We start from the raw sequence: 26065 nt of genomic DNA on the forward strand, positions 1-26065 counted from the left end.
GAAAAATATATGCAGATGAATATAAAAATTGCCGTTAATTGAGTGAATCAGGCCCCGGCCAAGAGGATATGATCCGCGAGTCAAGATGTGTCGCAAATTTAGCTGTCATTGCCAAACTATCAAACTTCTCGGTGAGCAAGGCAGATCTACGTAACAAGGTGCGCTAATCATATTTAACTCGAAACAATCGTCGAATTCGGGAAAATTTAAAGAAGGCAGTTTTGCAATCTTAAAATTTGAATGTAGATTCTTAAGTTATTCGATTACTTAAAACACGACGCATTCTTAACCATTTGGCTATATATTTCACAACACACAACATTTAGAAAAACCCGGCTTTTCTAATATAAAATAATCATCAGACAATATTTCAGTTCAATATTACGTAATACTGTATTGCATTGAATACATATTCATAATAGAAAAGTAAATTTTCATTCATTATTTCTTATTTTAAAAGTGTGTTAATGTCATCCTGTAAATTCATGGCTGTAAAGTGGTTTTCACATTTTAACCCACCTGGCACTATGTTAAGCGTCTTGATTTACACCAGTTTGAGAGTTTGACGCTGTCCAATGCAGTGTATTGTGCAGGGGTTAGACATCAATTGAATATAGGCTACCCAAAATCAAAATCAATATGGCGTCATTCGTTTATCAACATATCATTTACGAGGATTGAAATCGAAAAATACGCTGCTTTATGCTAACTGCATGAGCGATTTTCATATTTCGGTTTCACATGGAGGTGTTCACATTTAACATGGAGTTCAAAGTTAGCCACTATTCGACTATATAACCGGACCGAGTTGTAAACAACAGTAATTGATTGAACCAAAATGTCAGTAAACCGCAGCAATATTGGGTACACTGGCAATATGAGGGATTTGACGTTTTAGTCGTACCCCTGGTATTGTGGGCACCTTACACGATCAAACTGATTCACAATAAGTGTCTTCAATATCGTGACAGCTAGGCTTTCGACATCCGATCTAACCTCAATCAATATTTTGCCACCTTACACGGTCAATATAGCCCTCAACGTGAGACAACGAAAATATTCGCGATGGCTACTGGCGACATTCAAACTATTCTCCATCAGATTAGAAGGCTAAAAGGCAATTTTCAATTGGTAAAATTTGAATGAAAATATCTACTTGGTATTATTAGTTGAAGCGCGTAGTCCTAACTCTAATTTAACCTATTTTCTATGAATTTTCAGATATTCCTACTAAAATTTATTATTGTTATATAACGTCAGTTTCAGATACAATTTTTGAATGGGATTTTCTCACCAATTGCAGAAAAAAAGTGATTTGCATTCACATAGAATACTAATTTGATTTGGAAAAGTTAATTTTCATTCATAATTTACACTTTAAAACTCGTTTTTCCTTCTCAAAAACACATCATAATACTCGCTTCACAAATACAGACTGATCCTTTCAGTTTCAGGGATGCCAGATTATTTTAGATTCCGAATATATTATCTGCAAGCAAATGTTTTTATTCGATAAAAAGGACTATGACAGTAGAACCCCGATTATCTGTATCTGTATCTATTTCTGTATTGATAAAACATAGTTTCTATGTTTAAACATCATCCCAACTATTCGCGGATAATCGGGATTCTACTGTAACTTGAATTAACACGTGATGTTTTTTCACCTGTGATTTTCCCAGATCTTCTCATTCTCCAAATTTTATAGCGGAGTGTGAAGATACGCACAACTTAGAATAAAGTGGCTGCTCCGCTGGCTAGCGCAAAGAATGACCGTGTTCAATGTTAAAAAATTCCTAAGACGTTGTTAATTTTCATTCACTCTCTCACCATCACATTGTCAGTTTACTTTGAGGTTTTGATTTGTATCGCGAAAAGTACTGTATTTTGCTATTTTAGGTACAGTAATTTACATTTAATGCGACATTTCTTCTAATTGGACAGACCTGTATGCGACACGTTTAGTTAGACATTTTTTTTTTTTCCAAAATATATTTTTTATTAAGGCACATGTGGCGTTAGCCTGACGGGGCCGGGAGTCCAATATTTTGACAATTTTTGTCTTACAACTATGTTAGTAATATGTAACCGATTACTCGCGGTTGGCTCGAGGTTAGTATTACAAGTGTTCTCATAATTGGTATGTTGCAGTCTTCGATGCTCTATACGTGTGCCCGACACGGGCTACTTCCTATTGGGATGCAGCTGACCATTAATCAGCAACGCTCCCTAGTCTGTACCCCATATCTAGCGTGGTGCGTCTTTCTCGACTCGAGGAATCCAGGATACAATGGTCACTAGCCGGCGCAATCATCAGTTCGTGTAGAGTTGTCATGAGCGGTACAACCTTTGGCTCTTGTTGAATGATCAGTGGACTGCACAACCTTCGGCCCGTGCATCTGTAAAGAGTGTGTGTATGTATTGCCGCGACTATGTAAAAGTTTATCGATCGGATAGGAGGGATATGAAACGGGGACACAACGAAGGAAACATCATTAAACGTTGACATCGGCGTTTCTGAGGAACAGGTATAGATGAAGCAGAAGATCAGGATCCCGGCTACCTAAGATATCCCGGACGGGGATATCCGATTTTCTGCCTTGTGCTCTCAGTGCTCTAGAGAGCTGAGAGCGAGCAGCATGGAACCGGATACACGACCAGACAACATGCTCGATGTCGTGGTAGCCATCGCCACAATCACAAAGATTGTTTGCTGCGAGCCCAATGCGATAGAGATGCGCGTTTAGGTTGTAGTGATTGGACATAAGCCGAGATATCACGCGAATGAAATCACGACCTACATTCAATCCCTTGAACCATGCACTCGTCGAGACCTTAGGGATAATCGTGTGTAACCAACGACCGAACTCATCTTCACTCCACATGCGCTGCCAACTAACGAGTGTGTCCTGACGAGGAATGTGAAAAAATTCATTATAGGCAATTTGCCTTTCAAAAAGTGTGCCTTCTGAAGCGCCCACCTTAGCTAACGAGTCCGCTTTCTCATTCCCCGGAATCGAGCAATGAGAGGGAACCCATGCTAAGGTAATCTTGAATAATTTTTCGACCAAAACACTCAATAGATGTCTTATTCTTGTTAGGAAATAAGATGAGCGTTTCTCAACCTTCATTGAGCGGATTGCCTCTATTGAGCTGAGACTGTCTGAAAAAATAAAATAATGGTCGATGGGCAGTGTTTCAATGATCCCTAGAGCATAGTATATCGCACCCATTTCTGCGACATACACGGAATAAGGATCTTTGAGTTTGAAAGAGGCACTGGAATTTTCATTGAAGATGCCGAAGCCAGTGGACCCGTTTATGTATGAACCGTCAGTAAAGAACATTTTATCAGATCCAACTTTCCCATATTTTTCCGAAAATATCGACGGAATAACATTGGAGCGTAGGTGATCTGGTATTCCATGGATTTTTTGTCGCATGGACAGATCAAAAATGACAGAGGAATTGCAAAAGTATGGGAAGCAAACTTGGTTGGAGATGCCTGGTGAAGGGTGCACGTCGTGGGTAAGGTACTCATGGTATAAAGACATAAAACTTGACTGAGGAGTCAGTTGCAGTAGATTTTCGAAGTTATCAATCACCAATGGATTCATGATCTTGCAACGGATGAGAAATCTGTAGGATAATTCTGTGAACCGAAGAGTAAGCGGGGGTACTCCTGCCAAAACTTCGAGACTCATCGTATGTGTCGAATGCAAACACCCCATGGCTATACGCAAGCAACGATATTGTATCCTCTCCAGCTTGAGAATATGAATCCTGGCAGCTGATCGGAAGCAAAAACTGCCATATTCTGACACTGACAATATCGTTGTTTTGTACAACTGAATGAGGTCTCCTGGATGGGCGCCCCACCATGTTCCGGTTATTGTTTGGAGAAAATTGATTCTTTGCTGGCATTTCTGTTTCAAATACGCAATGTGTCTCCCCCAGGTACATTTAGAATCAAAATATACACCCAGGTATTTGAAAAACATAGAGTGTTGGATCGTTTTGCCGGATAGGTAAAGCTGGAATTGGGCGGGTTCGTGCTTCCTAGAAAAAACGACCATTTCAGTTTTCTCCGTAGAGAATTCGATACCCAGCTTGTGGGCCCACGTGAACAGATTGTTCAGGGTATCTTGCAACGACTTTTGCAGAGCGACGGGATTAGTACCCATGATGGAAATAACTCCATCGTCTGCAAGTTGTCTCAGCGTGCAGTCTCTAGTGAGACAATCATCCATATCATTGACGTAAAAACTGTACAAGAGGGGGCTTAGGCAGGAGCCTTGCGGTAGGCCCATAAAACTGTATCGAGAAGATTTCAAGCTGCCATGATTGAAAAACATGTGCTTTTCTGACAGTAAATTGTACAGGAAATTATTCAGAATTGGTGAAAGTCCACGATTATGAAGCTTCTCTGAGAGAATTTCCATGGAAACTGAATGAAATGCCCCTTTGATATCGAGAAAAACGGAAGTCATTTGTTCTTTGCGAGCAAATGCGATTTGGATTTCAGAAGATAGCAGCGCGAGACAATCATTCGTCCCTTTACCTCGGCGGAAGCCAAACTGCGTATTTGACAGCAAATTGTTCGCTTCAACCCACTTGTCCAAACGAAGTAGAATCATGTTCTCTAACAATTTGCGAATACAGGATAACATTGCAATCGGCCTATACGAGTTGTGATCGCAAGCCGGCTTGTTGGGTTTCCGTATGGCTATCACTCTCACTTGTCTCCAGTCATGCGGGACAATATTCAGCTCCAGAAACTTGTTGAACAAGTTCAGCAAACGCTGTTTTGCCAAGTCGGGAAGATTTTTGTAAACATCGAGTTCGGGCCCAAATTATGGCCCCACATTGAAATTTGCCGCCAGACGTCGACGCTGTACCACTCTCATCTTCAATGTACAATTACAGGTCAAATCGCCTCCAATGCGACACTGAGGTGTTCCTCGGCATGTCGCATTAAATTTAAATTGCTGTATCAGTTTTCCAAACCAAAAGCTTTCATTTATGATTCCTACAATTTCAGAAGTTTATAAATTTTAATTGCAATCGCAAAAAAGACTAACAAACATTAAATGTCCTTTTGCAAACTGGCAACTCAGTCTGGAAGTCCGTGAGGTAAAAGGTCATCATCGTGCATCCATATGAAACGTCACGATATTGATGCCCGAAAATCAGAAATTCCGGATTTCTGCGTTGTCGGCCATGTTCAGCTGTCATGCTCTCAAATGTCATCATATTGTCATGCCCTAGGGCTGGAGTGAATAAAAAAATAATATAAGATACTTGAGAAAAAGTAACTAAATGTCACTGAGGAAAATGTTGCATTTGCTGTATTTTTAATTTGATGTTCGGTTGAAGCTTTTTTGAGAGAAACATCGCATACAAATAATTTATTACTAAAAGACATTTATTACAATTCAACTGTTTACAAAATGAAGATATGTTATCATATCTGGCACCCTTGTGCTGAGTTGTTTACATGTGGAATGGAGTGGAATGAAACATCAAAAAACGCGCGATCTAAAGCGATTCGTATTTCATAGCACGTGATGACCTCCAATTAATCGTTCCGCATCGCATCGCACCGCACCGCGTTTACAATGGGCCTGATCACGAACGTCACTTCACGGTGAAAACGAAATGAATTGTATGCAATTTGTATACATTTTATTTCGTTTTCACCGTGAAGTGACGTTCGTAATCAGGACCTATGTCCTAGGCCTTAGGTTGAGAACATAGTGAAATCAAATGCAAACCGCCCGGACCTGAAATAGTAAACGCGATGCGAACGCGATTTCAATGCGGCGAAACTGTGCGTGGAGTGTTTTGCCGAACTCATCGAACAAAAAATAAAAATTGAGTTGTTGAGAGAAAAAGTAACCAAATGCCACTGAAAAAATATTTCATTTGCTGTACCTGCAATTTAGATTTTCGGTTGAAGCTTTTCTGAGAAAAATACAATTTACTATCAAATTAAATATCTCACAATTCAACTGTTTACAGAACGAAGATATGTTATCATATCTGGTATCCTTGTGCTGGGTTGATTACATGTGGAATGGAGTGGAATGAAACATCAAAAACGCGCGATCTGAAGCGATCAGTATGTCATAGCACGCGATGAGCTCCAATTCATCGCTCCGCATCGCATCGCACCGCACCGCACCGCACTTACTATGTCCTCAGCCTTAGACTTTTCGATCCCCATCGTGCCACCGGGGACTCTAAAAAGAGCTGTCTACGCCGGTCCTCCAGCGAGACAGGGGGTTAGTGCAAGCCCTGCAAGCCATCCGTAAAAATAAAACGCACAGGAAAATTCACAATGAAATTCGAGACAGGAGAATCGGAATAGACCAACGCAAAGAACACGGACTAGAGATTGGAAACTCGGAACACGGAACTGCAAGTCTCTCAATTTTCTTGCGAGTACCCGAATTCTTTCGGAAATATTGAACATTGTAGCGCTGCTGGAAGTGTGCTGGAAAGGATCGATGGTGCGATCGTTCCAAGGTGGGTATACCATCTACCAGAGTTGCGGCAACACACACGAGCTGGGCACAGCTTTCATTGTGATGGGGGAGATGCAGAAACGGGTTATTGGCTGATGGCGGATCAACGAAAGAATGTGCAGACCGAGGATACGAGGCCACTTCTTCAACATCAGCATTATTAACATTCACAGCCCTCATCTAGCTAGCACCGATGACGACAAGGAAGAATTCTGCGCGCAGCTAAAGCGTGAATACGATTGCTGCCCAAAACATGACATCAAAATCCTCATCGGTGATTTGAACGCTCAGGTCGGCCAAGAGGAAAAGTTCAGACCGGTAATTGGTAGGTTCAGCGCTCATCAGAGAACCAACGAAAATGGCCCAAGACTTATCGACTTCGCTGCCTCTAAGAATATGGCCATACGTTGCACCTTCTTCCAGCACAGTCTCCAATACCGTAGCACCTGGAAATCACCACAGTAAACAGAAACACAAATTGACCACGTTTTGATTGACGGTCGTCACTCCTCGGATATCATCGATGTCAGAACCTATCGTGGCGCTTACATCGATTCAGATCACTACCTGGTGAGGGTCAAACTGCGTTCTAAACTGTCATTCGTTAATAACTTAAGACATCAGCGCTCACCATGGTATCATCTACGACAACTACAGGAGCCGAACGTTCCTGCAACATACTCACAGCGTCTTGAAGCTGCGTTACCGGGGGTAGACGAACTGGATGCTGCTACCCTCGATGAATGCTGGAACACCTCAAAAGCAGCAATTAGCAGCACAGCAGAGACCGTCATCGGGTATGAACAACGAGGACAACGGAACGAATGATTTGACGACGAGTGCCGAGCGCTCCTGAACGAGAAGTATGCAGCACGCGCAGCCATGCTGCAACGAGCGACTCCACAAAACGTGGAACGATACAGACTGAAACGAAGGCAGCAAACACATCTTTTTCGGGAAAAAAGCGCCGCCTGGAAGAGAGAGAGTATGAGGAGGTGGAGCTGCTTTATCGTTCTCGAGAATCGCGGAAGTTCTTCAAGAAACTAAACGCCTCGCACAAAGGCTTTGTGCTGCGGGCCGAAATGTGCAGGAATAAGGAAGGAGGCATCTTGACGAACGAACGCGAGGTGATCGAAAGGTGGAGGCAGCACCACGACACCTGAACAGCGCGCAGACAGGAGACCAAGACAGCGTTGAGGAGAACTACACCGGTGCAGTGAACAGCGACGACGTACCACCCCCGACGATGGGTGAAGTCAAGGAAGCCATCAATAAGCTAAAGCAGCTGGTAAGGATGGCCTCGTAGCGGAACTCTTGAAGGCCCGGGAAAACTTGTAGAGTGTATGCACTGGCTGATAGTCAGGATCTGGGACACAGACCAGCTACCGGAGGAGTGGAAGAACGGGGTAATCTGCCCACATATAAAAAAGGTGCCAAGCTGGATTGTGGTAACTATCGTGCCATCACAATCCTGAATGGTGCCTACAAAATTCTGTCTCAGATCCTCTTCCGCCGTTTATCGCCAATAGTAAGTTGTGGGAAGTTATCAGGTCGAATTCATGCCCGGATACTCGACGACGGACCAGACTTTTACACTGCGGCAGATCCTCCAAAAGTGACGTGAGTATCAGGTCCCTACGCACCACATCTTCGTTGACTTCAAGGCCGCATATGATACAATCGACCGACGACAGCTATGGAGGATCATGGTCAAACACGGCTTTCTTCGAAAGCTGACAAGACTGATTCAGGCAACGATGAACGGTGTGCGGTGCAGTGTGCGAATCTCAGGTGAGCTATCGGAATCATTTGAGACTCACAGGGGACAAGTCGATGGACTCTCCTGTCTGCTCTTCAACGTGGCGCTGGGAGGTGTTATGCGAAGAGCGAGTTTCAACATGCGGGCACGATTTTCCACAAGTATTAGTCAAGTTTATCTGCTTCGCCGACGACGTTGACATAATCGGATGAACACATGCGATGGTAGCCGACTTGTATACCCGACTGAAACACGAAGCAGGGCTGATTGGGCTTGGGATCAATGCGTCTAAGACTAAATACATGCTAGCAGGAGAGACTGATCGTAACATAGTTCTTCTTGGTAGTAGTGCTGTGATCGACGGCGACGAGCTCGAGGTGGTAGAGGAATTTGTCTACCTTGGCTCGTTGAGAACAACTGTCGTGAAATTCGAAGACGCACAGTCAATGGAAGTCGTCCCTACTATGGGTTCCGCAAGAACAGAACAATATACGGTGGTGTACAGGAAAACGGAGTATGGAGAAGGAGAATGAACCACGACGCAACTCTACTGAGAACCCAGATCAGAAAGTCGCCAAGGCTGGACGAGTGCGGTGGGCAGGACATGTTGCAAGATTGCTGGACAGCAGCCCTATTCGCATCGAATCCGATAGGAACATGAAGGAGAGAAGCCCAGCGAGCGAGGTGGTTGGACCAGGTGGAGCAGAACTTGGCAAGAATCGGTGCAGCCGAGAGTTGGAGAACTGCACCCATGGATCGTGTTTATTGGCGAAAAGTTGTGAATCAGATCTAATCTCTGAATGGGGTGAATCAATACATGACAAAAGATTTCACTGCTGAGGCGTGCAGTTTGACAGTTTACATTAGTGGGAGGTTATTTGAAACTGAGATACATATTTATGCTGTCTTAAATGTGGATAGGCATGAGCGTATGAATTGAACCGCTGGTTTCGCACAGCAGGTTAAAATAAAGAAAAATAGTATATAACAACTTCAATAATTGAAAATAGTTCATTCTTCATTATAAGAAAAAGAGTTATAGGACCCTATTCCAGAAAACGAGACGAGCAGACGAGCGCTCGTCTCGTTTGTTTTTATATTCCAGAAGCCGAGCTCGACTAAAAACAGACGAGTAGTTCGTCCGGCTCGACGACCGTTTGTCTGCGCTCGTCGATGAATCAGTCGAATCGTCTAGTTTGTTTGATGTGTTTGTTTACCTTGTTGATTGTAAGCATCGGTATTCTTCTGCTCCGCCTTTATCTTCAAAAATTGTTTCACGGCTAAACTAGTATTGCATAAGCAATGTATGTTTTCAACTGCAACCATCAAGTTCAATTCGGTAATTGCAAAATTTTACAGATTTTCAAACGGGCCTCTTCCAAACAACACAACCAAATGTAAACATTGAACTCATATCCAGGGATGCTAGATGACTGTTTTGAATATACTAACACGGCACGGAAAGGGTCTTCACATATTGAACGAAAATGAGTAATTCAAAACAACTACTTTATTGGAAATACATATATAAAGATTTAAAACATTGCTTGATAAATCGTTGATTAGGTGAACAAACATTGCCCCCAATAAATTCATAATAACAAAACGTCTGAGTGATGAAACCATATGCTCGAGGAAAAATATCAATGAAACCAAAAGATATATTCCTTATTCCTTTCTGTTATGTTTTTTTTAATATTTTGGCACTGAGAAAAGAGTATCGATTGATAAATTTTAAAACTGTTTGTTGTTTTTCTCAAAACAAAAACATGTCTTCTCATCTGACATCACTGATCATACCGAGAAAAACTGAATGAAGTCTCTCCAGTCTACCAAATAAAACATTTCAATGAAACTCGTGTACTGGAATGGGATATTTTGCTCGCCTCGACAGTGACTGAAGCCGACACGAGACGAGAGGAATTGCTCGTCTCGTTTTCTGGAATAGGGCCCATAAAATCGATTTTTTTCTGATGTGAGATCAAAGCGGTAATCTGGTGCGAGTAAAAGCGGATCTAATGGTATTTCTTGAAGCACATGTGAGTTTGCATCTGACCAATAATGCATATTTCGCAATACATGCAAAAATAGTGTTTATTTTTGCATGTATTTTCCATATATTTGCATGAATGATATATTTCAAAACAAAGATCAACCGGGCAAACGTATGCCGTCAGACGTTCTCTAACGTTCGGTCGGAACTAACTAAAGGGTCGTCTCCTATGTCAAACTAACCGGGTAATCGGTGGAACACAGATTGGCTTGCTAGATTTTTCGGTACCGTATCCTCGTTAAATGAAGACATCGCCCCATTACATTGACCCCAGAAGAAATGTCATTGCGAAAAAATCAATACAGAATAAAAATTGCGCTACGGTCGCGTTCATCTTTTTTTCTTACCAATTCTTTTTAAATTTCTAACAAATTTATGCTTTATATTTTTCACGTTAAATTTCAAAATATATTCCAAAGCCCGTATTCATTGCAAAATTATCTCTCAGCCTTAAAGAGCAATACGGAAAAGAAAGAAAACGGCATGCTAATTGTGCCTACAATAATTTCTAAAAAACTAATCAGCTAAATATCCCGCATCATTCTCAAATTTCCTCATTACAATTTTTCTTCTTACTGCGTATTTTTGTTGCTTTCTCCTGTTGTATTGATTGAATCTTACGAATTCACTTCTTCGTTTTTAAGAGGCTTTAAACTTTGCAGTTCATTCGCCTCAAATTTTATTATTTTTTTCTCATTTATTTTTGTATCAGAGGATTCAACAAAACTCATAGCCTGGTTTGTCGGAATTTTTCCTTTTTTCTTCGGGTAAGTGTCGCATTTGGGTATTTGTTACATTCGGGTATTTGTGACATTCGGGTAAATGTCATTCGGGTATTTATCACATTCGAGTAAAAGTGTTTCGGGTGAATGGTATTCGGGCGAATGGTATTCGGGTAAATGTTACACAACCCTTGAGAATGCCGTGCAATTGACTGATTTAGGTCATTTTGGATGTATTTACTCACGGCTGCGATATTTTCGTTGCTGTTCTGTTCTGTTCTTGTTTTTGTAGGGACTTTCACCCAAAGGTCATTCGTCCCTATTTTCGTTGCATCGTGCGCGTCGGCTTCTCTTTGGCCCGGAACTATCCAACAACGAAAATATAGATTCAAATTCGGTCACTAAACTATGCACAGCCTGCCGGTTGGAACGATTATTACGGCCGCAAATTGGAGTGAGCGCTCTTAAGGTTGCAACCACCGACTCCGAATTTCGGTAGTAATTTTTAATAATTGTTAAGCGTTCGTGTAGTTCACAATGATGAAAATTTTTATTTTGACTAACGTTTTGACGCAGATCATTAAAAGGTTTTAATAGTTCGTTCACACGAAGACACAAACTGTCAAGCTGCTGATGAATGACCCTCTACAATAGTGGAAACAACGACTTCAAATTGAACGTTGATGATGCTGCTTAGCTAGAAGGTGTCCCGTCGATGAAATCAAATAGCAATCGGAGGGAGCCAAGTTTGGTGAATAGAACGCATGCGGTAGTTGATCTCTATTAAGTATCTCAACCGTTTGCCTGGTCGGTTTTGCTCGGTGTGACGGGGCATTATCATCAAGAAAAATCACTTTGTATTGTTTTCTCTGATATTCCGGTAGTTTTTGGAGCAAAAGAACTGTGAACTAAAGTTTATGAGAAGCTGAACATGAATTTTTCGGATAATGTATAAATAAACTACAACATTCTGCATGTACATAATAGATATTTTATTTTTTCCTTTTTTACACTTCAGATGTTATATAATCAATGCCTCTTACTTATTAATATATGTTCGTAAAGTAATGCTCAATATTAATCACTTTCATAGGTTCATTTTTCTTGCTTTTCTTCACTTCGTAATATATAGTTTCATTTTTTTAATATTAATTTTAAATAAGGCTAGAATATTATCATGAATTGTGGTTTCAATTTTTTTTTGTTGTATTTTATAAGTTTTATTGATTTTTGTGGCATTTTTCGTTCTTTTTATGATTAAAACTAATATTTTTCTAAAATATTGTTTTTAATGGAAACTATATCTACAAATCATGTTCGTTTCTTAAGATTAGTGTTTTCACTGTTTCTCCATTTTGTGTCAAAATATTATAATAATCACAAAGTACGTTCTGTTCTTCTAGTGTTTTTTTTTTTTTGTTTGTTTTCGTTTCACAATTTCCTCGCTAATGTCGCTCCTCGTCGGCTCTCAACCACATTCAACAGACCTCAACATTTGACTAAACACAACGAAACAGACGTTTTTGTTCCTTTTCAATATGTGCTTGGTTCAATAATGTATAGTTCTGAATTTGATCCGAACGGTGGCGCGCATTTCGCAACGGACAGAGCGTGCAGGCCAGGCTACCGGGTGGGTTTTGTTTTTTTCTCTTATTTGGTTATTCCTTGCAACAGTTGACCAACGAGCATGCTTCGACCCATTTTGTGATAAAATGAGATAGATTGAGAACGGCGGGGGTGGAAGCAAGTCTACTACTGCTCTTGAACTAGAACACATTTTGACAGGTAGCTGGTAGTATCGTTCCAGTCGCTCGGGAATCGGAAACGCGCGGCCGTCGGTTTAACGCTACACACAAATTCAGTCTTAACGAAGCACTTCCTGTTTTTTCTTCTTCTTGTGACATGCTTTTTTTAATATTATTGTTTGTCTGACCACCTTTCGTAAATATAAAATTCTATAAAATTTTAAATGATTTGCAGTTTTCGTATTTTTTTTCTTCTTCAAGGAATAGACAATTAATGGACACCAATTTTCTTCAATTAATCATTGTTTATTGATATTTTTAATATCGTTTAAATTATTATAGTATTTCATTTTTTTTTTTAATTTTTGGCTACATTTATTTAGATGCTATTGTTCATATAAATAGTGTTCTCAAAGGCAAAACATTTCTCACGATTTCATTTTATTGTATTTTAATGATCATTACTTCTGCCCTTGTTTCGCATGATTTTCATTAGAATTTTTTGTCGGGTTGTTTTCTTTTTGGTAAAATACAATTTGATTGTGTTATGTATGCTTTGTTATCCCTTCGTCCACAGAACTCTATTAGTGTCTCTAAACAGAACGAGAAAGTTCCCTTCCTTTGCCACTCCTTGCCTTACCGTTTATAGTTTATGTTTGTATTCGCTCATTCGTTTGGTAGTTTATTTATTTAGTTTATTGTTTTCTTCTTCTTTGAAATGTTCTCTATTATCATTTGTTTTCAATGAGCTTTGTTGGAACAGATTCCGATGGAATTTGTAGGCGTGGGTCGCTGTGTGGTCGTGTTGCAACTAAACTGTAAAAAAGAGTGCCCATCGGGAACCAAATTGTCAATGGAAGAAGGATAAAACAATGAGTAAAGTAACCGTTCTCAGTGTTGCTTCATCGTCAGAAAGGAATGATTCGTAAACTGTGAGAAAATATTCTATACGTGTTTTTCCCGTTGTTTTTTTGTTGTTGTTGTGGTTGTGTATTATAAGACGTCAAGATATAAATTTATCACAATCTCTTATTCTTATAATTCAGTTTCTTTTTTCTTGTTTGCCGTTAAAGGACGCACCATGGTAGATTACTTTTGTGTATTGTTTTGTCTTCTTCTTCGTCTAAGAGTTAGCCTAAGAGAGGTGGTAGCGTTAATGGTCTAAGTACGCTTATTTAGGTATTATTTTCTACACAGCACCTGTTGGGAGAAGGGTAATTTTCGCAATAGAATTAGCAATCAAAATCATGCACAAATATGTATGGAACACAGTTATTGTTTAGTTCATGCTAGTAAACCATAGTTGTGCGTGGAGATATTTTGTGTTACCGGGTTAGTGGCTTTATTATGTATTGTACACTATAGTATCACGAATGTTGAATTAAAAAAAGGAAATACCTCTGGATATTCACAAACATCGCACGCGGGGACAGCGCATGTACATCCCGCTTATTTTCTCGCGCTTGCACTTAATGGAAAACAACACTCGATGAAAAACAATTATTAAGCAAGGGAATCGCTGAATATTTCATTAACACAGCTTTCGTGACTAGAATGTATCTCTCAAATTTGAATTTGACATTGCGTTTTCGATTAGCTTTGCAATGTGTTTGCTTTATTACTATGGAAATGAACGAGGAGATTATATCCTGACAATTTTACCCGAATTTGTTGAGGTTCGAATAGTGGTATCTCGTTAAACATGTGTTTTTTTTTTGTTATATTTTTACACCGAACCTTTTTTTTTGCGCACAGAGGACATTATACTTTGGGTGGGGGGTTCATAAGATAAAAGCTACGCAAGTTTATATTTCTATATTTTCTATACTGTCTAGGTGTTAGAGCAGAGGAATTGTACAATCTACCAATTGAACGCACCAGCAAATATATATATTTTATTTACGCACTCAGGAAATTGAGTAATAATTCGTAGAGAACTCAAAACATAATAAAGGCCAAAGTGTGCGTGAATAAAGCGCGCAAGTTGAAGTGGAACTGATATGGTTTACATGATTGACTGTTCGTCGTCGTCAGCTAGGGTCGATCATTTTTATTGAGGTTTTTTTTTTCTTTTTTTTTTCATCAGCTGACGGTGTCTTGGTTGTCTTCCAATTCACGGACAAGCCTTCTCGTGCGTTGGATATTACGAGAAGAATTTCCAGCGAACTTGTGATTTAGCAAGCTTCACACTTACGTATGCTGCCCTAATTTTGTCGCATCACACAATTCAAACCGCGTAGGAGGGTGCGGATGTGATGACCACTCGAAAAACAATCCTTGAATTTGATCGCCTTTTTTCTGTTTCCGTTATCGATTACACATCGATAATATAGGTAGAAATCATGATACGTATATATATGTTGTTGTTCACACGTGATTGTAATTATTATAATGTTTTTTCCTCTTCTTTTGTTTAACCATTATCGTTAAATCAGTCTTGTTTTATTATTATATTTTGTTTTTTTTTCAGTGAATCTAAATGTGATTTTTATCATTTAGTTTTGAATCACTTAAAGTAAGAAAATTTTACGGTTTTTTTATTTTTGTTATTTTCGCATTATTAATCAAATGAACACTTCGCCGTATCAGATTTAATTATTGTTAGTAAACTATTGTTCTTTACGTGTGGATTCAACATTCCTTTGCTCTCTGTTTGAGGAAAAGAAAAATCTGCAGTACATATGATTCGTATTCTTGCCTCCAATATTGTGTGTTGTGCAGCGTGCTAAACCTTTCCGTGTGTTGTAAAGTTACGATTCGTGCGCCCCCAATATTGCTGAAACAACTAGGTAAACTATTGTTTCACACGGAGTGGAAATTGCAATGTTCCTTGCTCTGATAATTGCGCCATAAGCAATTGACACCAGTTTATGCCACACTGATCCTCCTCTACTGTAGTGAAGCGAGGCTTGCAAGTGTCGTTACTGGATAGTGTGGCCGTTAATAGCTTACACGGATGGACATAAGTACCCATCATGCTTTCATCGTTATAGGTTGTATTAGTCCACGGCAATTGTTTTTCGTATCCATTGATTAATTCATGTGTGATAGGTTCTGTGAAATTATCATTATCTAACGATTGATTTTGTTTCTAGAACCCTCTACTATTATTATTCACTGAGAGCACAATAGTTAGGTACCACATTATAGGGTGGACAAAAATATTCGTCACAAAAAAAAATGTTTCCTTGTGTATCACACGAAAGCTGGAAACACTGCATATGCATGAAACTGACGTTTTTCATTCACTTTTGTTTGATTTAAGTTGAATTAGTGCGTTTTCGTGTATTTTCTGTTCAAATTTCCAGAAAATGGGTATGAAAGGCAAGAAAACTACTGTGGAAGAAATAAAAAATATTTTGAACTTGTTAAACTTGAAAAAAAACTGTTTCCGAAATAGCGAATACTAGGCCAAGAACAACAGCTCAGAGCAAAATTAAAAGATTTGAACATACCGAAAACTCCGACAATAAACAAAGAAAAGGATGTCCATGCGAGTTGACCTCTAGAGAGAGGCGAAAAATTCTACAATTTATTGAGAAAGAACCAAAAACATCTTCGTCAAAAGTACGTGGAATTTTGAAGAAGACCAAGTATACTGTTCGTGTTTGCCGTAATAAGCCTTCAATAAGTAAGGTTAATCAAGCTAAGAGATTAGGCTTTGCAAAAGAGTACCAGAATCAATCAGGGTGCTATTCTCTGATAAGAGTAAATTCAACGTTTACAGACCAGATGGGCGGGTCTTGGTATGGCCGAAAAATATCAATCATAATATAGAGATGCATATGACGAAGACTTATGTCCATCTGTGTACTTTTCTTGAAACGTTTTCTTCGTGAGGAATGGAAAAGCGTGGGAATTTTTCAGTAGTAATGAATAAGTTTTCTAAATCTATTATAGCCTCAGCAGTGACATCAAGCAATCGTTTGCACTAATTTGAAATAAAAAGTATCGTAGTCTACCGGATATCGAGAGAACCCAATAATATGGTTCGATGGTTCGCGTGGACTGTTAAGTCGCCAGTGCAAATCTACCTTCTACCGATTCAAATGGTCATAAGATTACAATCAAGTTTGTGTATATGTCCCGGTTTTAGTCTGCATATTTTCCTAGGTGTAATTGAGTCTTGATTTCGAGTGATGTTAAGTTTTGTTTTGCTTTTATCTAACTGATAATGGTAACTAGCAACACGTTGTTCTCAAGTAACAGTGGATGCAATTTGAGCCTTTTTATCACAGCATCATCTGTGCAATAATCTATTTGTCTAGAAAATTGGTCAAATTCCAGTAATCCAAAAGTTGAACGAATCGATAAGTCGTTGTTACTCTCTGAACGCCAAAACTTGGTTGAATACCGCCTTTCTCTCATTGCGCTGCTAAGATAACAGGTATGGTAAACTTTGATTTTCATATTACGATGGAATATCTCACAAATATCACAATAGATAGGTGTCGTTTGAATTTTGGTAAAATCAATGGATTCGTTTTGTTCCTAGCTTTCGGCCAACTATCAATGTTGCAACTACTGATTAGTATATGTTCATTGAGATTTTTCTATTGTACATGAAAGTTTTTTTTTCAAATACGATATAAACGCTCAGAGGATTAACGCGTATGGTCCGGTCACGAAATAATGCATAATTTCGCTATTCGAGAAAGGAATATCGATTAGATAATGTGGGGCCTTCTGTAAGTCAGTATTGAATAATTTCACTGTGCTTCTCTTGAAAAATCACTCGCCTACTCGTTTACTTTGCTACCGTAAACACTGGACATCGTTCGTTCATTTTCATTTGTCAGCATTCTGAAGTTAACTAATTGTATAATCAATTTGGCATTAGAGTCTCTTGAGGAAAATCAGGTTGCGCCTATTCGCTCTTTGAATATTTTTACATCTAGAATACGTTTGCGGATGTGTTAGGCATGGTTATGCTTTGGCTTTGCCAGCGCTAATTCCGTGCATTTCCTGCAATCCTTGTATTGCCTCCTAGTCCTGTCTTCATGAATTTTGGCTATCTGAAACTGGATATTATGAGAACTCGGATGGCACTTGCATGATTTGAATTGAAGAGTAGAGTTTACTTGAGCTAAAGGGTGTCCCACATCAAATTGCATCACGGAAAAAACTTTGAAGAAAATTACCCATTGGGATTTTTTTTGGAAAATTTGGGCAGAAGTAGTTTAGAGTGTATTGTTTACACTGTATTTTTATCGCTATCAGTTTTTCGAAAATTAGAAAATATGCTGTCACTCGAAAAGTCACGCCACGAATTGATTTTGCGCAAGCACCTGGAAAATCCTCAACTCTCCCATCGGGACATCGGAAAATAACTCGGAATTGTGTAGTCAACGGTGAGTCGTGTGAAAACGTTACTACGAAGCTCTGAGCATCGAACGGAAGGAGAAATGCGGTCAGAATGGATGTTCTGCTAGTGATCAAGATCACAAGCGTGTCGTGAAAGCGTTTAAGCGAATCCCAATGCTTCGGTCATGGATGTGGCCAAAAAGTTGAATCTGTCCAAGTATTTCGTTTAGAGAGTCAAGGATCGGAAGGGACTGCATACGTACAAAGTGCAGAAGGCTCCAAATCGTGACGAACGGCAAAATGCGGTGGGAAAGTCAACGCACCGGAACTAAGACCCATCGAAAAACAGTGGGCTATTATGAAGCAGGCATTATGGGAGCATACCAAAGAAGTTAAATCTGAGCAAGACATGAAGGAAAAGCGGGTTTCCGTACAGAAGAAGCTGCAGCCAGAATTTGAACAAAGCCTAATTCGTGGCGTTAAGCGTAAGGTGCGAGGTTATGGTATTGAAGTTGAATGAAATAAATATGCCAAAAGTTTACTAATGGGTTATATTTTATTATCTGAAAATTTGAAAAGGATCGGTCAACTAGGTAATTTTCTACAGCGTTTTTTTCCGTGATGCAATTTGACGTGGGACACACTTTAGCCACTAAATGTTACATACTACAAAGTATGAGAGGTTCCCTATACTGATACGATCATGGTAGTGAATAAATATCATTTTATTTTGAAAATATAATCCTTTCTAAGGTTTCATTTCAACGTGTTCTGTATTTTGGGAAAAATGAACGAATCACAATCAATTATGTTCCAAATAATAGTCGCACAAGGTTTCTGGATGATAAACGCCCTGGAAGACTAATAGAGTTGACAACACCAGAAATGATAGAAAAAATACAGAATATTGTGTTGCAGCATGAAGTTAAGTGGAAAAAAAATTAGTTAAGATGATTGGCGTGGTAGACGGCGCCAGTGGTTGTGTGGTGAGCGTAACAGCCTCACAACCCGAGCAGTCTGGGTTCAATTCCAGTTGGCGTCGTTGGGATTTTCTGAGGCGAAAAATCTCTGCTTACGTGTTCCTTCGGAAGGGAAGTAAAGCTGTTGCCCGGGTACATGAATTGATGAGTCTGATAGGTAGAAAACAGTTGGTGGAGTCGCCTCCCAGGTCGGTGATTCGCAATAAACGTGACGGAAATATAAAGATAAAGATTTAAAAAAATAGGCATGGTTCACAAATTACGTAACGCTAAAAATGCGGTTTGTTGCATGCATTAACTAACGATTTCCCTGCATACTCAACATGTTTCGTTTTCAGTTCCGGGTCCCTGGAAGGAAGGAAGTGTTGAACCTGCTAACTCCCGGGAAGAATGAACTTGTTTGATCATTTCTTGATGCCGAATAATTTTGAATTGTGTGGAGGCGATCTGGCATACTGGTGACATCCATACCTCTCACGCAGAGATCACGAGTTCAATTCTCACTCCCGACATTCTTCTAAAAATGGAAGTAAAAATGACGAACCAGCCGAAATGTGTTGAAAGTCACTATAATAGAGAAAAAAAATGAATTCTGGCAGCTCGCACGCCCTTTAAAAATCGAGCCCATGAGAAAATGCGTTCGAAGAGCAGTGCCTTCCTGAACCAACTGCAACGTATCATGTGATAACAAACGGAATAAGCTTATGGGCCTGATTCTCGAATACACTACGAATACACTTCACGGTGGAAACGGAATGAAACGTATTCGTGATGACAACGGTACGGTGTCGACATCTGGATACGAGATTAGTTTCCCACTAAATTGATCATTATAACATCAAATTATCTTCAGATGAAATTTTTGTATGAGATTATTATATCACATGAAGAAAACAAAGTTTTCCACTCACATTGAATACCAGTTTGATACGATGAAGTTAATTTTCATTTATGATTTTTTATTTGAAAAGTGCTCATTCTGCCTGAAAACTTATCTTCGACACTTTACTAACCCGTAAAACGTAGTTCAATGGCGTGCCGTTTATTTCGTTTCCACCGTGAAGTGTATTCGAGAATCAGGCCCTATGTTTAGCAGCCATGACAAAATCATGATCCGGTAGATAAACACGATATTCGAGATACATTAATCGGTGCCTGCTGTAAATTCCATTACAACACGTGCTTCATCATTTTGGTTCAGGAAACAAACCCCATTCGGTCCCAGAATCGAAGCTAGTTCAAGCATTCATTTAGGAATAAAAATAGAATTTTGTTACGTAACGATTACGGCTACTGATGTGCTAAGACATTTCCACGAGTAGCACAATGTAGTCCGAGCGGCTGAATTGAAGCGTAGTAGTGGAACTTAAAATCGTCAGCTGGATAGGAAAGCGTTGAATTGCAATGAAATGCTGCTCGTTGTACTATTCGAACGATTCGTCTGCGAGCAGGATTTCGTTCTTGCCATGCAAGCAAACAATCAATCAGGACGTTGGAGCAGAGTATGGCTCTGATTAGGTACCAAGGATGCCTGTTCATTGACGATGAATGGATTTCGGAAAGCTTCCTGATCAAAAATTTCAACTAGTCTAGAAACGAGAGGTCCCCGGTAAATTTCGTAGATAAATTTGGTTTATGATCTGGCAATAAATTTGCACCTGTGAAGTGAAAACCAAGGTTTTTGTCACAAAAGGTTGTACAAAGTTGTACAAAGAATTCCTCAGGGAACGCGTACTGCCTTTCATAAAGTATTTATGGAGTTCTGCCCTAAATTGGCGAGCTTTCCGTACAGCTGGATAGTTTTGAGTAGTATCGTGAATGACGAATTGCTCGTCTCGTTTTCTGGAACAGGTTCCTCTGTCTTACCGAAGCCTTTTTTTTGTAGTTAAATATCACAAAAATATTCAATTCTTCTTTTCAGATTGTACTAATACAAAAACATTCGATAGACAACGAAAAAATCAAATTTGGGAGATAGTCATGGGAAGCCAACTTGATAAGTTCAAGTAGAGTATGTGCACAGCAAAACTTAGCCACGATAAATTGACTGCATCTAATAAGATGAAAACACATTAGGCAATTCTTTCGCACGGGTTTCATAATGACAGGCGGCGGCGGGGGCTTGATAAAAATTGGGGGGATAAAAATGAGAGAAACCACACACAGCGGCCCGGGTATGGTACTGAGCCGCTGCGGTGGCTTGATGGAAGTGACGAGCCGCGCTGATTTTGTGACAGTATTTGTGTATTTTTGCATTAGTTTTACCGCATGCGCCACTGCTGCTGTCAAACTAAAGGGTTTGTTTAAAGCAAAAAAGCGTGGGCATTGGTGAAAGTTCGTCAATGGTTTGTCAAGGGAGACCGCTATGAGCACTTTTTGCAACTTGGCTAAGAGAATGCGTGGCTGGAACCACAAAAAATTGAGGAATACTCTGACCGTTGAGAAATTGCAAAGAAGGTTTGCCCCCGTTCCGTCCCTGCTAAAAAAAAAAGTCGTACGCAACATTTCGTTTCAAAGAGATCATGAAATTTTTTAATGGTACAATTCTCAATTGCCATGAGAGGAGTAACATTTGAGCTCCGGAGTCGGACAAGATTAAATACAACTTGTTGAAGAATCTTCTCGACTTGGCGAAACAGCGTTTGCTGAACTTGTTCAACTAGTTTCTGAAGCTGAATATTGTCCCGCATGACTGGAGACAAGTGAGAGTGAAATCCATACGAAAACCCAACAAGCCGAATTGCGATCACCTTCCGTATAGGCCGATTGTAATGTTATACTGTGTTCGTTAATTTTGAGAGAAAATGATTCCACTTCGTTTGGATATGGTCGGTGTTAAGTCAGAGCGGACCAAGTCGCAAAATTAAAAATATCGAGTTATTGATTGCATTAGGTTAAACATCTTGTAAGCTACATTCCACATTTATCAGATTTGGAAAATCACGCGTACAGCAGGAATAACTTATCGCAGTTGTTTTGAACGCTTAATGGGGATCCCTTATAGCACCAAACTTCAATCTCGTTTTTCTCGAAATCATAAAAATGTCACATGGTCCGGTCTGACTTAACACCGACCATATGTGGGGCGAAACAAACGATTTACTGTCAAATACGCAGTTTGGCTTCTGCAGAAGTAAAGGCACGAATCTCGTACTGCTATATTCTGAAATTCAAATTGCATTGCTCGCAAAGAACAAATGACTTCTGTTTTTCTCGAATTCAAAGGGGCATTTGATTCAGTTTCCATTGAAATTCTAGCAGAAAAGCTTCATAATCGTGGACCTTCACCAATCCTGAATAATTTCCTGTACAATTTACTGTGGAAGAACCACATGATGTTCTATAATGATTCTATAATGATGATGACTATAGGACGTTGAGCTTTTCGTTAGAGAAACATCCCAAAAGGAAGTACAGATCATTGGGAGATAGCACATTGTAATACTAACCTCGAGTCAACAGTGAGTAATCGATTGCATATTGCTAACATTGTTATTAAGCAAAATTGTCGAAATATTGAACTCCCGGCAGGTAACGCCAAATGAGTCCAAATGAAAATATGTTTTTCGAAAAAAAAAGCCAAATACAGGATACGCCAATAAAAACTGCGAAAATGTTTCCGTCTTGTTTTTGAATTATGTCGTCTCAGGATTCAAGTTGAGATGTTCCAAGCATCGCACATCAACATTAGTAATATACATATTAGTAGTATTGTGATCATGACAGAATATGTGAGAACATGTAATTACTAGTTTGATGCTTGCCAAGGGAACGAGGTTGTTGGTTGTCAACGACGGTATCTTATATTACTTTAATTCAAACCATTATGATTTTCGCACTTATTAGAAAACTTGAGAGAACGCTGAGTAAATGGATTCTACATAACACTGCCCCATCGCGGTCTGCAATACCCAAAACCTTGACTAACACGTGTATATGGCCCAAATAAAAAAAGTTGAATACCACTGCTTCAAACCAATTGATAATTGACGAAAAAAAATATTTGTCCTTCTTTCCGTATGCGTAAAACAACCGTCAAATGGGAAGAACATAACAACAACACATTATGGTCTAAAACAATATCGAAATTCGAACATGAATGACAGCTTACAGCAAGAACAACGTAAACCCAGAGAAAACTTCACAATGAAAATATGAACACTGCATGACATATAATCTTCCTCGAAGTGAATGACGAATTAACTACATTTTTTTCTCAATCGATGCTTACTTTTGTCACACGCAAAAAAATGATACTGGAGCACATTCCAAAACAATCTTTTCCGTTGATATCACAAGACAGTTGAAAGGTTCATATTCCAAAAACAGTTAGAATTAAATATTTTTCCTCTAGATCCTACGATGCTAACGCGGACTAATTCTTAAGGGTAGTCGGTTGCGATGATTTTTGTTTCTGCCATGCGTTAAAAGTTATTTTTGGGTTATACTAAATGGCAAGCTACGAACGAAAGCTTTCGTTTCGAGTGACAGTGAGCGAAACGAAGTATACCACTATCGGTTCGTTGGAAGCGAATCGAATGACGCAAGTAACAACAACAATAATAATATTCTCTCTCTCTCTCTCTCTCTCGTTTATGTAAAATATATTTTTCCTCTCAACAAAATTTTATTTTGGCACATAGTGGATGAGAATGTATTAAGATTTGAATGTTTTGTAATTTAATTTTGGAACTACATGATTTGGTTGATTTTTGGAAGATATAAGTAAGGATTCTGTAATAATATCAAATCGATAACTTGAAATGCCACATCACAATATGCTAGTGCATCTTGATTCTCCTTCAACAGAACACATGTGTTCAATGATTTCTTAATAAAAAAAACATAAAACTATACTCACTTTAACCCTTTATAAGGCCGTGGCAACTATATAGCCACCAACGAAACATTTTTGTTTCGTTAGAGGCGAATGAACTGAAAAGTTTAAAGCCTCTTTAATCCAACAACATCATCATCATTTTGTTTCGCTGCACTTGGAATATTATTTCAATATTGTACGGTCAACGCACAGTGGCAAACATATTACCACCATTGTTAACGGGGTTAACGAGCAGAGGCAATTATATTGCCAGCAATTTTTTCAACTGTTTCAATAGATTTTTTTAATCAATGGTAAATATGTGTTATTCCTCATGTAAGGATTATGTTCTCTGAAATTGGAGTCGATTCGTTGCCTAGTTTCCACGACTTTATAAAGGGTTAAATTGATGATCTGGTAATGCGAGTTCGTACTTTGCGTACATTATACGCACTTTTGATGCCAATGTATCAAAGTGCATCCATAGAGGATTTTTGAGCAATATCAAACGACACAACCATCATTGAACCACCCACCACAAAAGAAATTCTCTCGATACAATTAAGAAGGGAGTATGTAGCATCAGTTTCAATTATATTTGTACGTTTCAATTCAGTCCGTAAAACAATAACGCTATTATTTGGTAGAATTTCTGTTGAAGAAGTTAGCAACTAACTGCACAAACGCTTCCAGCGAACCTTTCTAGTGTATTTCTTCAGATAAAAATTTGTCCGAATTTGAACATTTGATAACCTTTTTTTCTCTTACTCGGCTCCACTGCTCTGTGCAATAACGTTGTTAACTGAGCTAGAAAATAACCTTCGCCATTCATCACTTTTCTAGTACGGTACTGCAGGTAAGATACACTTGGCCAATACTAGCTTTATTACTTCGCTTTGAACTCCTGTCACTTATATCTAACCAAAATCACTGGTTACTGTTTAGTGCCATTGCCAATCATTTGACGGAATACAATGGACGATGAGCTGATAATTATTTGTTTCGGGGACAAAATTTAAAGTGGAACGTTATCACCTCGATATTTTTAATGATTTACAATATTGTACAACTGGCATTGTATCGCGAAAAAAGGCTGACCTTTACACACATACTTTCCCTTAAAATAAACTATAAAATACATTTTGAAATAAATAATACAACCAATATTTTTCTATGATCTTTTAAAAAGTAGAATTAAAATGAGGAAAATGTGTTCACTTGTTCTTTCGCAAAGCTTTCGAGCTTCTCGCTTGTCTTTAAGGTTTGCCTAAGCTTAAATATAATCATTGTAATCAGAAGTTCTCAAAATACCAGCACTAGCGCGTAATGTAAATGTAACAATACTCTTAAATTTCAAAGCTTTGTTTTTAAATGGCATTCGTTGAGAAGCGTTTTTAGGCTCGAATGAATCGAATAAGGTCCTATCATTTAGTAAAAATTATAACAGCTCCTTTTTTGTTGGATATTTTTCCACACATTTTGCCCGAAGAAGCAAAAGGTATCTTCCGACTGTCTTTCTTAGCATTAATTACTTGTTTGTTTATTTCATATAGATTTGCTTATGTCGAAATATATACTAATACCACATTTGATTTTCTCATAAATTGCTTTCACCTACTACAAAATGTGCATATTTGTGACTTTTTATTTTCACTGACTGAAATGTGTATGCGTTTACCGTCATCTTTTTATGTCAAAACAGCGGAAACGAATGCTGCTAGTACAAATCATTCAATCAAAAAAGAACGAAATTCCGTGTTATCATATACTTAAACCAACTTAAACTTAATAGGATTTGTATGTTTTGTTTTTAGAGGACTCGCATCCTCTCGCTCGCGAAATTAGTTTACAAATATAAAACTTAACATGTTGAACATACAACTAGAATTTTTCTTTGACTTGAAATGTTTCGTGTGGATTTGTGTTGGTTTTTTTGCGTTTAGGTTATGTATGTTTTACATTATGTTCGTTTCAAATATATATATCAATTGTATATCGTTATTTAAAAATGATAAAAACATTCACAACACCTTAATGCTACGCCAGACGAAACCGCTGACTGTGAAAAGACACTTCTTTTTAAACCCAGGCCTTGCAGCTACCATCGTTCTTTGATGTCCAACAAAATCTGCATTAAATAATATAAACACGGTATT

At 38.8% G+C, this 26065-nt stretch overlaps 1 protein-coding gene and 1 long non-coding RNA gene across 5 annotated transcripts in view; one reads left to right on the forward strand and one right to left on the reverse strand.

The window, feature by feature from the left end:
• Positions 1-11176: 11176 nt before the first annotated feature.
• Positions 11177-11931, forward strand: LOC129780556 (uncharacterized). The gene is made up of 3 exons (XR_008743957.1): positions 11177-11234; positions 11354-11556; positions 11638-11931. It is a non-coding gene; the product is annotated as an uncharacterized LOC129780556 (long non-coding RNA).
• A 98-nt stretch (positions 11932-12029) lies between these two features.
• The window catches only part of LOC129780546 (protein Gawky-like), a 46820-nt gene continuing 32784 nt past the window's right edge, over positions 12030-26065 (reverse strand). For all 4 annotated transcript variants that reach the window (XM_055788916.1, XM_055788919.1, XM_055788917.1 and 1 more), the window contains exon 11: positions 12030-26037. The gene's annotated coding sequence lies outside the window, so the exon portion shown is untranslated. The remainder of the gene's footprint in view (positions 26038-26065) is intronic.

The sequence above is a fragment of the Toxorhynchites rutilus genome, chromosome 3, assembly GCF_029784135.1.
Source record: "Toxorhynchites rutilus septentrionalis strain SRP chromosome 3, ASM2978413v1, whole genome shotgun sequence".
NCBI lineage: Eukaryota > Metazoa > Arthropoda > Insecta > Diptera > Culicidae > Toxorhynchites > Toxorhynchites rutilus.